The sequence below is a fragment of the Protopterus annectens genome, chromosome 8.part0, assembly GCF_019279795.1.
Source record: "Protopterus annectens isolate FY-2018-M chromosome 8.part0, PAN1.0, whole genome shotgun sequence".
Taxonomy (NCBI): Eukaryota; Metazoa; Chordata; order Ceratodontiformes; family Protopteridae; genus Protopterus; species Protopterus annectens.
Genome location: NC_056741.1, coordinates 1,380,006,152 through 1,380,022,396, shown reverse-complemented (window position 1 = coordinate 1,380,022,396; position 16,245 = coordinate 1,380,006,152). Strand labels below are relative to the sequence as shown.

Here is a 16,245-nt window from a genome sequence, read left to right as displayed (position 1 = left end):
AATAGTGTCATAGTTGTCCCACAGCTCATAGTCCTAGATTCTCTCATATCTGGCACATAAGCTACCCATCTATGTCAAGAAAAGTTCTTCATTAGCACTCTTCAAGAAAAATCTTAATGAGTGGATGGGAAATAGGAAATACACCCCGGGGATTACTTCTGTGTGTCTGCTCGACGATCACTTCTGTGTGTCTGCTCGACAGTGGCACAGGAAAATAACTTTCTTGGGTGGCATAAGCTATGGAACCTTGCTGGCTAGGCTTACATTGGCCCTTGGGCCGATAGCCTAGTACCTACCTATGAACCTATATTTCTCAGGTGTGAAAGCAAAACCCAAGAGATTATGGCTTACCAAATTTGCTGATAACTGCAAACTTTGTGCTATTAGCTCCCTTATAGATACATACACTTGACTAGCCCAATGCCTGATGCAGTGACCACTGATCAGACTCAGTGTCAGAAAATATATTGTTTTTACATTTGGGAAGCAGGCCTTCCCTAGACCAACAATAACCAAGACACTCCCCGAGATTCAATAATGCCTACACTAAGTGTACACCATTCTGAGTGAACAGATCATACAGACATAACTCTCACCTTCTTCCTCCTAATTTTGTTTTTCCTACTGATATTCTTGTAGCTTTAAATATTGACAGGGATTCATAAAGGTTACCACAAAGTGTAGACTACATGTACACTTAGTGTAATCTTTCTGAGTGACTAGAAAGCACAAAAAATGTGATAAGAATGCTCTTGAATACGTATCGTGTGCACTTAGTATTCACTTCGTGTAGGCTTTATTGAATCTGTCCCACTGTTTTAAAACTGACAGACATCAGAGATCTGGCTGTATTTATAGATCATCAACTATCCTTCATTTGCAAGCTGAACCAAGGTGGCTTCCTGAGCTCTGCACAAGGTCAGAGGAAAAGAGGAAAATTATAATCCCAAGATAGGGAACCAAGAAACAAAGATAAGTCAGAACAAAACATGGAGCAGCTGGCAGCATTCAAAGTTACAAATAAGGAAGAACAGTTATGCCTTTCATTTAACAAGATAATCACAATGGGCCAGGATGTGAGCTCACTTAAGCAAACAACGGAGCAACAGCAGACAGAAATAGAAAAGCTGCAAGGGAAAGTGCAAGATATGAATGAAGATAAATCTGCAATGAAAACAGAGGCAGAAGAACAAAATAAAAAAAATGTTTTAAAAACATTGAAGAGACAAGGAGATAAGCAGGATGATTTAGAAAACAGATCATGAAGGAACAATATCAGGTTCATTGAAATACAGGAAAAGGTGGAGGATTACAAATTGGAGTATTTTGTAATGCATTTACAACAGTATTCCTTTGGGCTACCAGAATTTCAAAAGTCATTGACTGAAAAGATCCAGAGTAGGTCGCAAGTACTAAGCTTCAGAAAATAGAGCCAGACATGTATTAGTATGTTTTCATTCCTTTGCAGTAAAAAAATGAGGTAATATAACCTTCGCAGACATGTTCCTAAAACTGGTGGAGGACAACTTGGAAACCCTGTATAATAAACCACATGTTGGAACTTACAAATGAGCTGTGAATGTCTGGGATTTCAGTTTGGGTAAAATTTCTGGTGACCCTAGAAGTAGCATAATAGGGACCAAGTAAAACTTTACAATATGGAGCATATGCAGGAGTTTAAAAAAAGATTTACTGGACTGGAAATGGGGTAAACAATAGCATGTGCAGTTTTTTCAGACTTACATGTTTGTATGCTTATGTGTGCATGTTGGTTTTGTGTGTGTGTGTGTGTGTGTGTGTGTGTGTGTGTGTGTATGTGAGATATATATATATATATATATATATATTACACATATATATATATATATATATATATATATATACATATATATATATATATATATATATATATATATATATATATACATATATACATATATATATATACATATATATATATATGGTAAAAACAGAAAGTCAAGACCACAGTCAGTGAAGTGAAACAATAAAATAATCATGAACACACAAACCACATGGTCATTAAATACTTTTGATGACATCACATGAAATTTCAAATTATCCAACCACAACACTCTAAAGTTAATCTTTAAAGACATCCTGTCTATTTAATACTAACCATACTTAAAATATATGCTATACCAATATATATAAACAATTGTATTTACAAAAATACATAAAACATGCATAAAAAAAAATATATATATATATATATATATGTTTTATATATAAAAGAAACTATATGTGTTATTATTATTACGAAAATGTATTTATTTTTTATTTTTTATTTTTTATATTTTTTATATATATATATATAACTTTATATTCTATTGAGTTGCAGGAAGCATTTGATGTTTATAACATCATTTAACCCCATAATTTGCCATATAGCTTCTCTGCATTCTAAGAATACTTTAAAATTCCCAGATAACAAATCACAATTTACACTTTCCAGCACTGAAAATCTAAATTTTTTGAACAAACTACACACTAAAGCATGTCTAGCAAGGGCATTTGACATGTCCTTTTTCTTAATGGCCAAATTGTGTTCATAGATGCGTTTATACAATTCTCTAATAGTTTTACCTATGTAGAAATGCCCACATGAATCACAAATACCACAAACTTTGTGTTACATGTATAATAACCCTTACTGTAAATAGTCTTATTTAAATGTTAAAATAATATAGAACTGTTCCGTTACATGGAAAAGTTCCATGCTGAGCTGTTGGTTGTCTAATGGTCTCCACTATTGTTTTAATACTTGTGGTTTTCCTGTATGTGAACAAAGGTGCCTTCCCTATTACTAAACTAAGCTCACTATTTCCAAGAATAACCTTCCAATTATTGAATATGATGTCTTTAATGTAATCCATCTCATTTGATATAGGAATAGGAAATGCTAAGGAGAAACCTTTACAGCTAACATTTGTTGTTGTATTTGTTCTATTGCCTCTACCTGTAAAACATGTAGTGAATAAAATAGGACATGCAACATTAGCTCTAAGTAACATCACTTCACTTAATATGTTTTTAATCCATGTGAAATTGTAACCCCTGTCTACAAAAAAGGAAACCAACTTGTTTGCTTCAACTTGAAACGCCACATCTGTACTTGTTAATCTACTTAAACGAATAAACTGTCCCTTTACAACACCCTTTTTCATAAATCCTGGGTGTAGGCTATCATGATGCAAATATTGGTTTACAAAGGTGGATTCTGAAATATACTACTTACAAAACCATTTTTGTTGACATTAAATTCCAAATGTAGATCTAAAAAGTCTATTGTATCTCCATATTGCCCTACAGTAAACCTAAGAAACTTGGTAGAGGTGTTTAACTGGTTGACTAGTTCATCCATAGAAAAAACAAATCGTCTATATATCTTCTATAAAAGACGATGTCTTTAGCTAGGGGATGGGAGACCAAAAATTTCAACTCCCACATGGCCATGACCAAGTTTGCAAAACTTGGAGCTACTCGTGCACCCATTGCTTTTATAGAAGATATATAGACGATTTGTTTTTTCTATGGAGTGGTGACGAAGAGACATTTTTTGAACTAGTCAACCAGTTAAACACCTCTACCAAGTTTCTTAGGTTTACTGTAGGGCAATAATAATGTCAACAAAAATGGTTTTGTAAGTAGTATATTTCGTAAATCCACCTTTGTAAACCAATATTTGCATCATGATAGTCTACACCCAGGATTTATGAAAAAGGGTGTTGTAAAGGGACAGTTTATTCCAGATGGTTGAAGCAAACAAGTTGGTTTTTGTAGACAGGGGTTACAATTTCACATGGATTAAAAACATATTAAGTGAAGTGATGTTACTTAGAGCTAATGTTGCATGTCCTATTTTATTCACTACATGTTTTACAGGTAGAGGCAATAGAACAAATACAACAACAAATGTTAGCTGTAAAGGTTTCTCCTTAGCATTTCCTATTCCTATATCAAATGAGATGGATTACATTAAAGACATCATATTCAATAATTGGAAGGTTATTCTTGGAAATAGTGAGCTTAGTTTAGTAATAGGGAAGGCACCTTTGTTCACATACAGGAAAACCACAAGTATTAAAACAATAGTGGAGACCATTAGACAACCAACAGCTCAGTTTACACGTCATGGAACTTTTCCATGTAACTGTTGCAAGCAGTGTAGGTATATATCAGGGAACAGTTCTATATTATTTAAACATTTAAATAAGACTATTTACAGTAAGGGTTATTATACATGTAATACAAAGTTTGTGGTTTACGTGGCTATTTGTGATTCATGTGGGCATTTCTACATAGGTAAAACTATTAGAGAATTGTATAAACGCATCTATGAACACAAATTGGCCATTAAGAAAAAGGACATGTCAAATGCCTTTGCTAGACATGCTTTAGTGTGTAGTTTGTTCAAAAAATTTAGATTTTCAGTGCTGGAAAGTGTAAATTGTGATTTGTTATCTGGGAATTTTAAAGTATTCTTAGAATGCAGAGAAGCTATATGGCAAATTATGCTTAACGCTGATCAACCACCAGGGTTAAATGATGTTATAAACATCAAATGCTTCCTGCAACTCAATAGAATATAAAGTTATATATATATATATATAAAAAATATAAAAAATAAAAAATAAAAAATAAATACATTTTCGTAATAATAATAACACATATAGTTTCTTTTATATATAAAACATATATATATATATATATATTTTTTTATGCATTTTTTATGTATTTTTGTAAATATAATTGTTTACATACATTGATACAACATATATTTTAAGTATGGTTAGTATTAAATAGACAGGATGTCTTTAAAGATTAACTTTAGAGTGTTGTGGTTGGATAATTTGAAATTTCATGTGATGTCATCAAAAGTATTTAATGACCATGTGTTTTGTGTAAGCCTTTTCTGATGAAGTTCATGATTATTAAACGTAAATAGGTTTTTGGCTTTATTAATTCATTTCACTGACTGTGGTCTTGACTTTCTGTTTTTATCAAGTTATTGTGTTCTAAGTCGTTTTATATATGTATATATATATATATATATATATATATATATATATATATATATATACATATATATACATATATATATATATATATATATATATATATATATATATATATACATATATATACATATATATACATATATATATATACATATATATATATATATATATATATATATATATATTCACACACACATTTGTGTATGTGTATGTGTGTATGTATGTGTATATACATATATATGTGTAGTGTGTGCGCCCGTACACGCGTTTGTGTGCATATGTACACACACACACACATACACACACACACACACACATACAAATGTTCATATTTAAATGACATGCTTTTTTATATACATTAACCACATGTTCACTGCAATGTTTATTACCTTATGTGTCATACACACAAACTCATGTAATTTCTTTATATGGTCTAATGACTATAAATGCATTTTTTTAATGCTCTATGGCCTGGGTCTTGTCATGACAGGAGCAAAGAAGGAGGTTGAATACAGACCTAATGAGAAAGGAGGTAAAGGGAGTAGTATATGTATTATGAAAAAGAAGAGATCGGGCAGACCAGATGGATCTCCCTTGAAATTCTATTAGTGAGCAGGAAAACTGGCAGAGAAGGTATTGGAGGAGTAAATGATAAAGTACATGTCTCACTGAAAACGTATGTCTGCATGAGAAGGGCAAGGGTGACCATGATCCCAAAAGAGGGAGAAGAGGCAGAGGTAATTGGAAATTGCAGGCTTATGGACCTAATCAATGTTGAGATGCTAATACTAGGATAAGTACATGGTCAGGATAGATGCCGGGGTTGCCACATTTCTGAAGGGACAGGTAGGGACAAAAAGGTCCTTCAAGCTAAGTGAAGACCAAAATAAAAAAAGGTCTTTCATGCGGAAAGCAGGCAGTTCCGCATTAAACAGAAGTGGCTCTGCTTTGTGATTTTTGATTGGCTCATACGCCAGTATATCAGCTAATCAAAAATCACTCAGCTGACTCTCAAGTTCAATGTGGAACTGCCTGCTGCTCCACATTAACAGAAGTGGCTCCACTTTGTGATTTATGATTGGCTCGTATACCGGCATATGAGCCAATCAAAAATTGCACAGTGCAGCCTGTTTTTCGGGATTTTCAAAAGGTAGTGTGGGACAGAGGATTGGGCTGCTGATTTTGGGACAGTCCTGCTCAAATAGGGATATCTGGCAAACATGGATGAGGCCCTGCCAAAAATAATACAGAGCAAAACCAATGGCAATTAATGAAATTCATGCAGAGAAAGGAACAGAAGAAAGAAGAAAAGTGGGCATAGTGCTCTTTGATCTGCAAAAAGCCTTTGACACACAAAGGTGGGACTTTCTAGCTGAAACTCTTCAGCAAAGAAGAGTAGGGAAGAATTTCATCAGATGGGTACAGGCTATTTATCAAGCCTCAGAGACAGAAATACTCACTACTAAAGGGGTCTCAGTAGGAATAAGAATACAATGGGTAACCAGGTAGTGTTATCCACTTTCTCTGGGTTTATTCATTTTATTAATAGAGGAGCTGGCCATAAAGCCTAGGTACTGGATAACCCTACTGGAAGAGCAAGCAAGGATAAAATCCAGTTTTATGCTTATGCGGACAACTGCAATCTAATGTCAGAGGAGGTAGAGTTTATGCTGAGGACAGTGTAAGAGACATTTGAGAAGTTCAAGGATGTTACAGGGCTCAGCTGTAGTAACAGGAAAAAGTAGTGGTATGGTTAGGGAGAGGGAAAACGAAGATGGGAATAGGGGAAATAAAAAAAAGCAGAATTCATCAAATATCCAGGGCTATACATAGGTATTACAGCAGAAGAGGCAAAAGAGAAAAATGAGTAAGAAGACAAGAGACACCATGGTGAGGAGGGGCAAATTATACTCGAGGTAGAGTAGATGCAACCTTCTTTTGCCTACAAATTTTTTTGTTTTATACTTTAGTTTGTTTTAGTCTGTTCATAGATTAGTATATAACTTAAAAACCTCAGTAACAAATGCATCTGTCTTCATCTCAAAACACCCTCTTCCACTATGTTTAATATCTATCTATATATATATATATATACATACATACATACTGTCTCATCTTCTCCTATTATGCGCTATTCCTTTCTTCTTTCTCCTTAACTGCCACAATTTTTGTGTTACTTAATATTATATATCTGTTAAACTTTATCATCAAAATCTTACATGTTATTCCATTTAACCTCTAACTGCTTTATCTGGAACCTAATGTGCTACTATTTCATTTGTTTCTCCACACCCCAAGCTGTGCCTAAAATTGGTCAGTGCAGCACCCTGGTAAGCAAACACAAAGATGCACATAGTTTTTACCTGGGCTCCAACTATATGTGGATTTTATTAGTTTTGTCATAGTTTTAGTAGACATTTTGTTCAGAGATCCTGTATGCAATAATGTAATGCTGATAAGTTTCTTATTAGATGTGCACAAGCAGATGTGCATGCAGTGCTCTCTCTTGATACATACAAATATGTATATATATATATATATATATATATATATATATATATATATATATATATATACATACACACATACACCCACACACAGCCGGGCTTTAGGCACCAGCGAACCCTGTGGTCGCTGGGGGCCCCCTGTTCCGGGGGGCCCCCAATGACAGCAAGTTATCTTATCTTGTTATCTTGTAATGTCTGTCAAACAAAAGCTAATACAGCAACCATATATACTTAATAAACCAGATGGTAATAACTCTTATTTATATTGTCTTTAAAATTCAAAGATATCTCTGGTTATATTAACAGTGTTTTATCAAGTAAAAGGCTTCGCAGTTCCATTAAATATTTTACCACTGACAATCCCCCTAGCTTAGTTAAACCCTGCTGGTGGACGTTCTCTCCACTAACTACCATAGCCATCTTTAGGTACGGTACCTACAATACCTTTGGCTGCCGGGGGGGGGGGGCAATCATCATTGACTGTGTGGGGAGCCCCACAAAATCCGTTGCTGGTTGGGGAAAAATGAATTTCCTGATTATACTCTTTAACCTGAACAGGGCTGTGATATGGCCATAATAGGATAAAGCAAACAATGAACATGAGCAAGGTAAGCGTTAGAGAGATCCAACAGCCCAGAGTGGCTGATCTCAGTGCAAACCTTGGATTTTAAGAAGAGCTGATGCTTCCAATTTTCAGGGATGGTTTTCCTCTTTCTGGAAGTTTTATAAATACTGGCAGAACACCAGATACTACAACTCTCAACTTCTTTGCTGAAGAATTCAGCCAGTGCCATAAATAATAGCAGAATAAAGGCTCATATTCAGAAACACGTCTTAAATATTACTCTAATTCACTTAAAAAGTTAATAGAATAATACCTTTTGCATCAATGTGCATTTTTTGGACAATAAGTATAAACTCTGTCTGGATTTATTGACCATCTAATAATCCTTAATGATTTATCAACAAATCAAACTTTTTATGATGGATAGAGCAAAATTATGAGCAAAATCTGTGAAATCAAGGAGGGTGACAGGTATCCATTACTCCTCGGTGAGGTAAATAAAAGTGACTTATCCCTGCTGTTGTTTGATGAATTCTAAACAGCAGTCACTGATCTGGTGTGTACCTGTATTGCAATGTACTGCTATTTGCTGAAATAAGTACAAAACTGGTATTGTTATGGCTTATGGTTGTGTGTTTCTAAAAAATATCACTGATTTTTCTCTGTGCACACATCTAACCATGCCAGGACATATACATTATTATTCTAGGTATCAATAAAAAATGCAGATAACAGGTAATTTTATTTCATTTCAATGGTATGACATAAAATATCTTACAAAACATTCGGACACTTAGATCTTCTAGGAGTCCGGTGGCCCCCATTCCCCAGACTGTATAAATGGATTCACGGGGCTACAAAATACATTATTGTAATAATTTTTTTCACTCGCTTTTCTCACCTTAATCTGAATTTCTGTTCAAGCCATCATTGATGAAAAGGTTGTATAAAAAGAAAATAAGTTTTAAAATGTAGTCCAGAGCATATAGAAAGTTACGGCTTACTGAAAAAGTTGAAGAGTAAAATAAAATGTGAGAAAAGGAAGAAAAAAAGTAATGTACATGATGTGGGGAACCCAAGATGGGAGGAAACATACGGGAAGACTGGAGGGTGTTTGTGTGTGTGTGTGTGTGGGGGGGGTTGAAACAGTAGGTCTAGGGCTCCATTTTATCCAAGTCCAGACCTGCACATAGAGTTGTTGTAATGCATCACTGCTGCAACTGTCTTTCGGCTTTTCCCGGTTAGGGGTCGCCACAGTGGAACTCCGGTCCGCTAATGATTGGCAGTAGATTTTTACATGCTGGCTTGCCAGGCCTAACACACAACCTTCAATGAAGGAATGCCCATTCACGCATGTCAACACACAGAAGACACTCTAACTGAGAATCGAACGTCCAACGTCTAACTGTGAGGCGACAACGCTACCGCAGCACCACCACCGCAGTGCATCACTGCTGCAACTAAATGCCAGTAACTGTAAATGCCCCTTTGTGAGATAGGCCAACATAATGTTATACACAGACCTGTTGTAATGTAAGAGCACTGTAGTTACAGATCAGTCTCTGCACACTACTCCTAAAAGTTTGCAGCATAAACTAATAGGTTGCCTAGAAGGGGTGGCAGTGACAGGGTGATACTTAGGAAGTGCCTAGGGGGCCCCCAACTTGACATTTGCTGAGGGCCACCAAAATGCTAACACCGGCCCTGCACACACACATTTTCAGATGGAAACTTGCATTCTGTACTGGCAGATTAGGATCTTTTACATCATACAGGTGATGCCTCTTTCATGGCATTCCAGACACCCTTACTTAGTAGTTTAAAACAACATTTATGTTGCACTTGCAATAAATGATGGTGCAAAACTGCAACTGTACAACATTACTATGATAGTGAAATGCTGTTCAAGGCTTTCACTTGCAAGTTCCAGCTGAACAGTTCTGTTCAAGCAAAGAAGCAGTTATACAATAATGACTGGTTGCTTCTAAAAATATTAATAATTTAAAACATTACTTTTAATGGACCAGTTTTTGACAGAAGTCTTGTTTGTGGTTAGCAACTTATTGTACTTCTAGTTCAAGTTTTTGTCTTGGAAGATTAACAGTGAGAAAGAGATACTTGTCTTCCTACCGTAGAACAAAAAATACAGGAGTGAGACAAAAATGTCATGTCCCTGGCTTGAAATCAGTGCTGTACTGACCTCTGTTTATGTATTGCGTTATCATAGGGTAAGGGACAGGAAGAGAAAAGGCAGAGAGGCAGCAGGAAAGGGCTGAGTAAGCAATGTGATAGGGAAATAAGAAGGGCTGCAAAAGGCAGACCGAGCCAAATTAGTGACATCACCTTCCTAGATCACAAAGGAAAAGCACGGCTGTGATAATGAGCTTGTTTTAAAGCACACAGTAAAGATGAATGGTTACAATCCACTCACTCTTTTTCAGAGGCATGTTCTTAAGATCACTCAGAGCAAGGGGGACAAGACCCACATCATGTAAAGCTATTTTTTATCCACTTTCCTCCAGATATTCAACCCCAACATAGAAGAAATATTCTACTTCAACTATTTCTCTTTAAAAGAGGCAGTCTCCATAAACTGGCACAAATCATGCACCTAAAAACAATAATAATTAAAATCTACTTATCTACCTTAGTGTGTACCAGTTTACACCCTCAAAGGATTCTTCACAAGAGTTACAACAAAAGCAAATTGTACACTTCAATGGATCTCAGCTTTGTTCCTGTTTCTCATGGTGATGTCACAGTTCCGCCTACATTTAAAGGAACAGTAAACAAATATTTACACACTCTTTCTCTCTTGTCAAATCAGTCTACATTTAAATCAGTGTCTACTTACAGAAATACTCTCTGGCAGGCCTAATAATAAATCAAAAACGGAAATACTTGGGCCACATTATGTAAGGACAGGATTCACTAGAGAAGACACTGATGCAAGGAAAGACTGAGGACAAGAGAAGAAGGGAGTGGCAGAGAGAAAGGTAGATGGGCAGCCTTACTAAAGTAACAAATATGAATTTGCAAGAAGTTAAAAGAAACAATTCTTGACAGCCAAGCCTGGTGTACTAATATCCTTGAGGTTACAAAGAGTTAGATTCAACTAATGACTAAAGAACAACAAAGGCAAATCACAGTTTCAAGAAGGCACTTGCAGCATGCTAGTTAGATTATTTACTTACATTTGTTTACTAGTCCGACTGGGTCATAAAAGAGCCCTTTGTAGAGGAGGCCTGGAGATAAAAGCTACAAAATAATTTATGACCAAATAGTAACAGACATTCCAGAAAACATTTTAAAGCACCCTGTGATAGGAAATCTAAAAGCAAATTACAGCACACAGCAATGTAAAAACTGTCAGTTTCTACAGAATAGAGCAGTGGTCCCCATCCACCAGGCTGCAGAGAAAGAATAAAAACTTTTTTATGTTGGGCACCCTACTATTCAGAAAAAAATGTATATGTGTTTGTATTTGTATGTGTGTGTTTATGTTTCTGTCTGTGTGTGAGTGAATGTATGCATGAAAGCAGAATGTATGTGTGTATGAAAGTAGAAGAGACTGTGTATATGTGTATGAGGGAGCATGAACAGTGAAATTGATTGAGCTGTTATTCTACACTTGCTAAGTAGTGCTTTTGCTGTTTAACAATGGTAAAATAAAAATAAATGAAACCAAAAAAGTGTGTGTATGTTTCTGTCTCTGTGTGCGAGTTAATGCATGCATGAAAGCAGAACAGACTTTGTGTGTGTGTGTGTGTGTGTGTGTGTGTGTGTGTGTGTGTGACAGAGAGAGAGAGAGTGAGAGAGAGACAGACAGAGACTGAAGAGTGACAGTGGTCCCTGGCAGTAGCAGCATTAGTTAAGAGGTTTGCATACCTCTCGACTATACCTCTCAACCCCTTGCACAGGAAATCTGGACAGCCACAAATAACGGGGGACAAACGACCAAAAATAAGGACAGATTTTAAACACTGCTCTTTTAAACTTAGAATGTTGCTAGAACAACAGGGTTTTCTTTAGCATGTATTCTATCTAAACAATATGAAGTCTGAAACTCACATGCCTGTCATTACTTAATGACCTCAATCCCCAGTCATTTGCCAGAAAACTACACATTTTATGAGGATGGGACCAAACATACAAGCCAAAATCTGGATATTCTGCAAATATCTGGACAGTTGAAAGGTATGCTCTGTTGACTCTTAGCCATACCTCTCAACCTGGAAACATCAAAAATCTGGACAAAGGCCCATGAAAAATAGGTACAGATCTGTATGCTGATTAACATAACATTTGCATACATGATTAAGTAACCCTGCTCACTCTGATGGAATTGTGGGATAAAAACTTTTAAACACAAACTGAAGAGCAGATAAAATATGATCATGAAACACAAAATAAACATAATAGTGTTTTATTTATATTAATATTAGAACTTGTATTAAACTTTGAACTTGTGCAAACTGCAAAACTAAAATATAATTTTCTTTATAAAAACAAAATTAACTGCTTCAGCCTTCTACAACCAGAAAATAAATGAGCTGGATTTACACAGAGGAAATCAGCAGATAGGTAGATTTACAAGCTGACCACATTTTGGGAAATGCAATCAGTTCTTCCAAAGCAGAGAAGTGTAGCAATTGATTGAATTCAAATATAAGTGTAATATCTTAGAATATACTGATTTAGCTAACACTAAGAATAGATTCAATATAATTTCTACACAGATCATCATTATGAAACAATATTTTCTATGGAAAATATTCAAGCAATCTATTGCAGAACTATCCATACAGAACATTACCTTTGAAACACCTGCATTTAGGTTCCTGTATTAACATTGCCTTTAGCTGTTTTTTAAAAATGATACCATTCTCACTTTGCCTAATTTTCTAAGATACATTTCTACAGGATTCAAGCACAATCTTAGAAAATGTTTTTTCATTAGTGGTAAAGATTAAAGGGAAGTCTCAGTAGTTTAGTTTCCATGTTATCTCTAAATGAATATGAGGTCAATTTAAATATAAACTTACTTTGCAAAGGTGCACAGCAACTCTCATATAAAAGTTTAAAAGTCAGACATTTCCACAAAAAAAATGTCTCCTGTAGTAAATGGTAGCCATTCTTTTTTAATGTGCATCGATGATGTTCACCGGGAAGGGAGAATATGATGAACCTTAGGATTTTGTTTTTGGTGACTTGCAGTATGTGGGTTTTGTGGTAAAAGTAGGGCATTTAATGATAAGCAGTAATCTAATCTTAACAAAAGAATATTATAGTTTGCTAGGACCTCCAAAAATCAGTCATTCCCCATGGCCTACTGATCAGTGACATAGCTAGAGTCTGTGCTGCCCAGGACTGTATTTGAGTTTGCTGCCCCTCTCCCCTCACAAAATCATGGTCAGATGGGGGCCCCATACACAGCCTTCCCCCTGCAGCCATTCCATTGTCCCATTACTTGCCTATTTCTCCCCATTTACCATAAACACTGTAATGTGCATACTGCTTTATGCTTTATTTCTACAATGATTATTTGGATTTCATTTAAAACGTGTATTTTAAATTTTATAGCACAGGCACTAACTAATAGACATCTGTTAAACAAAGCAATACAGTCTCACAATGATAATAGAATTAGCATTAAAACTTCTCTGCCCTTGAAACTCACATTCATTGAAAGAGCACTGAAACCCACATTCAAAGAAAATGCATCTGTCCAGTAGCTGTTTTCAAATCACAGCCCCCTTACACACATTATTTAGAACCATGCAAACGTACATGTGTTCTTTGATACACTTTTCCTGATTATATTAAATTATATTCCTAGTATAATACATCACACTTGTTAGAGCTCATTTTAAATTTGTTTTGAACATTTTTCCAGTAAGCAATGAAACAAAATATATGAACCAATAATGCCCAATTCAGAACATTTCCATCATAAAAGTCTATTCAGACTTCTGTCATTACAATCCACCAATATCAGTAAATATGCACAATCTCCGCAGGAGTAAAAATCATCTAAATAATTCCACATTGAAGAGATCTGTAACTAATGAAGAGGTTGCTGCTAGCAGACAACTTTATATTTCATTGTTTCATCTACAAATAAAGTTACCCTTGAAGAATAAAGTGCCTATGTTACATTAAAAAAGATAAGCTAGTAATATTGCAGTAGGGAATGGATGGCAAACTGATAACAGGTTCATAGTTACTAGGTATCACTGCCAAAGGAGGACATTCTTAGGACTGCAGCATCCACCCCCTTTAAAAGTACAACACAGTACAATATCAGCAATCTAGCTACATACTGTGGGAGTAGAACCCACAGCTTTCTTCATGAAAAGCAAGTATACTACCTGTTGTGCTACTAAAAATGCAAACAGACTTGGCATAAGCAGCACTAAACTTCTCTTCCCCTGAAGAACTTTGCAGCACAAGAAATCTGGAAAAAGCCAAAATTTATTGGGGAGGGGCAAAGGCCTAAAACCAGGGAGTGAGACACATTTTAAACATTGCTTGTATAATCTTAGAAAGTTGCTAGAATAAAATGTTTTGGTGTTACCATGCATTTCCTGAAAGACAGGAAGACTGAAATTTAAATGGTTATAATTATTTAGTGAATTCAGTTCTCACTGATTTGCCAGAAAACCACAAATTTTAAGAGAAACACAGACCAAAAGTATAGCCAAACATTCCAGATACTCTGTGAAACTTTGGACAGTTGAGAGCTATGGACTTAACTCCTTGAATCACAAGTGGTGGTATGGGTAGAGAATTCAGGCTCTTGCCCCTTGTACCCAAGGTACAGGGTTTAAGCCTGGGTAACCCTAACCACCAGTTATACCTAACTGGGGCATTTTACACACTTATGCACGCGCGCACACACACACACACACACACACACACACACACACACACACACACACACACACACACACACACAATGCAATAATTCAAATGCAATACTAAAATTCAACTGCACATAAGAATAATCAATGCTGTACATTGCAATTGCACATGGTGCGGGTGGACAGAAGAATGAAGACGTTTGGACCGGAAAGGTCCTGTTCTTAAAGAAGAAATTCAACTGCACATAAGAAACATCAATCAATGCAATAATTCAAATGCAGCAATTAAAACACTAAAATTCAACTGCACATAAGAATAATCCATTGCAATTGCATGTGGAGCAGACAGAAGACAGAACGTCTGGACTGGAAAAAATGGAATGGTCCTGTTCTTAACAATTAAAAGTGCTGAATTGCTAAAAGTGCTACAAAATAGTCCCTTTTGTTTTACTTATCTGGAGGAGCTGGACAAACTCTGCTGCTGCTGCAGACCTGCAGTCTGTCCGAGATGCATGCCTAATCTTTTACACGCACTGCTGCCCATAAACATAAACAAAGTACAGTGAGTCAGTCAGTCAATAGTTGCACCTCTCGAGCCCTCAGATGAATTCTGACAGGCTGCTCATGAAGCTGACATCATCGTGCATGCGTCTGCATGTGATGACATCAGCAGAAAATTGCTGGAAAAAAAAGCTGGGAAATTTGGGAATAAAGGGGGCCACTTGAGAATTCACGGCACCCTATTATTTGGACCTTAAAACCGGTAAATGCTGAGGAATTTGGTATGGTTGAGAGGTATGCTCTTAGCTCAAGATATCTGCATAAACCTAAACGAAATGGGGGGGGGGGGCAAAGGCTCAAACTAGGAACATATTTTACTTGATTATTAGGATTTGTGTTACAATACATTTTCTGAAACATTTATCTGAAACAGAGGGTGTAGGTGAGAGAGTGAGTGAGAGTGACAGTAAAGAGGTTTGCATACCTCTGGACTTTTCAGCTGAAGAAATCTGGATAAACCCTAAAATAAAGAGGGAACAAAGGCTCAAAAGGCTCAAAAAATAGGAACAGATTTTAATTACTGCTCTTATAAAATTGCAAACTTGCTTAAATAAAAGGATTTCGGCTAGTATGAATTTTATGAATTTTCTGAAGAAAATAATAGTCTGAAATTCAAATGTATATATATATATATATATATATATATATATATATATATATATATATATATGCCATTATTCAGTAACTTCACTCCCCAATGACTGGCAACA

The 16,245-nt window shown here is 35.7% G+C and overlaps 1 protein-coding gene across 1 annotated transcript in view; it reads right to left on the bottom strand.

Moving 5' to 3' along the window:
• LOC122809445 (palmitoyl-protein thioesterase ABHD10, mitochondrial-like) overlaps nucleotides 1–10,862 on the bottom strand; it is a 244,813-nt gene extending 233,951 nt beyond the window's left edge. The window contains exon 1 of the mRNA XM_044080964.1: nucleotides 10,758–10,862. The gene's annotated coding sequence lies outside the window, so the exon portion shown is untranslated. The remainder of the gene's footprint in view (nucleotides 1–10,757) is intronic.
• Between the last annotated feature and the right edge of the window lie 5,383 nt (nucleotides 10,863–16,245).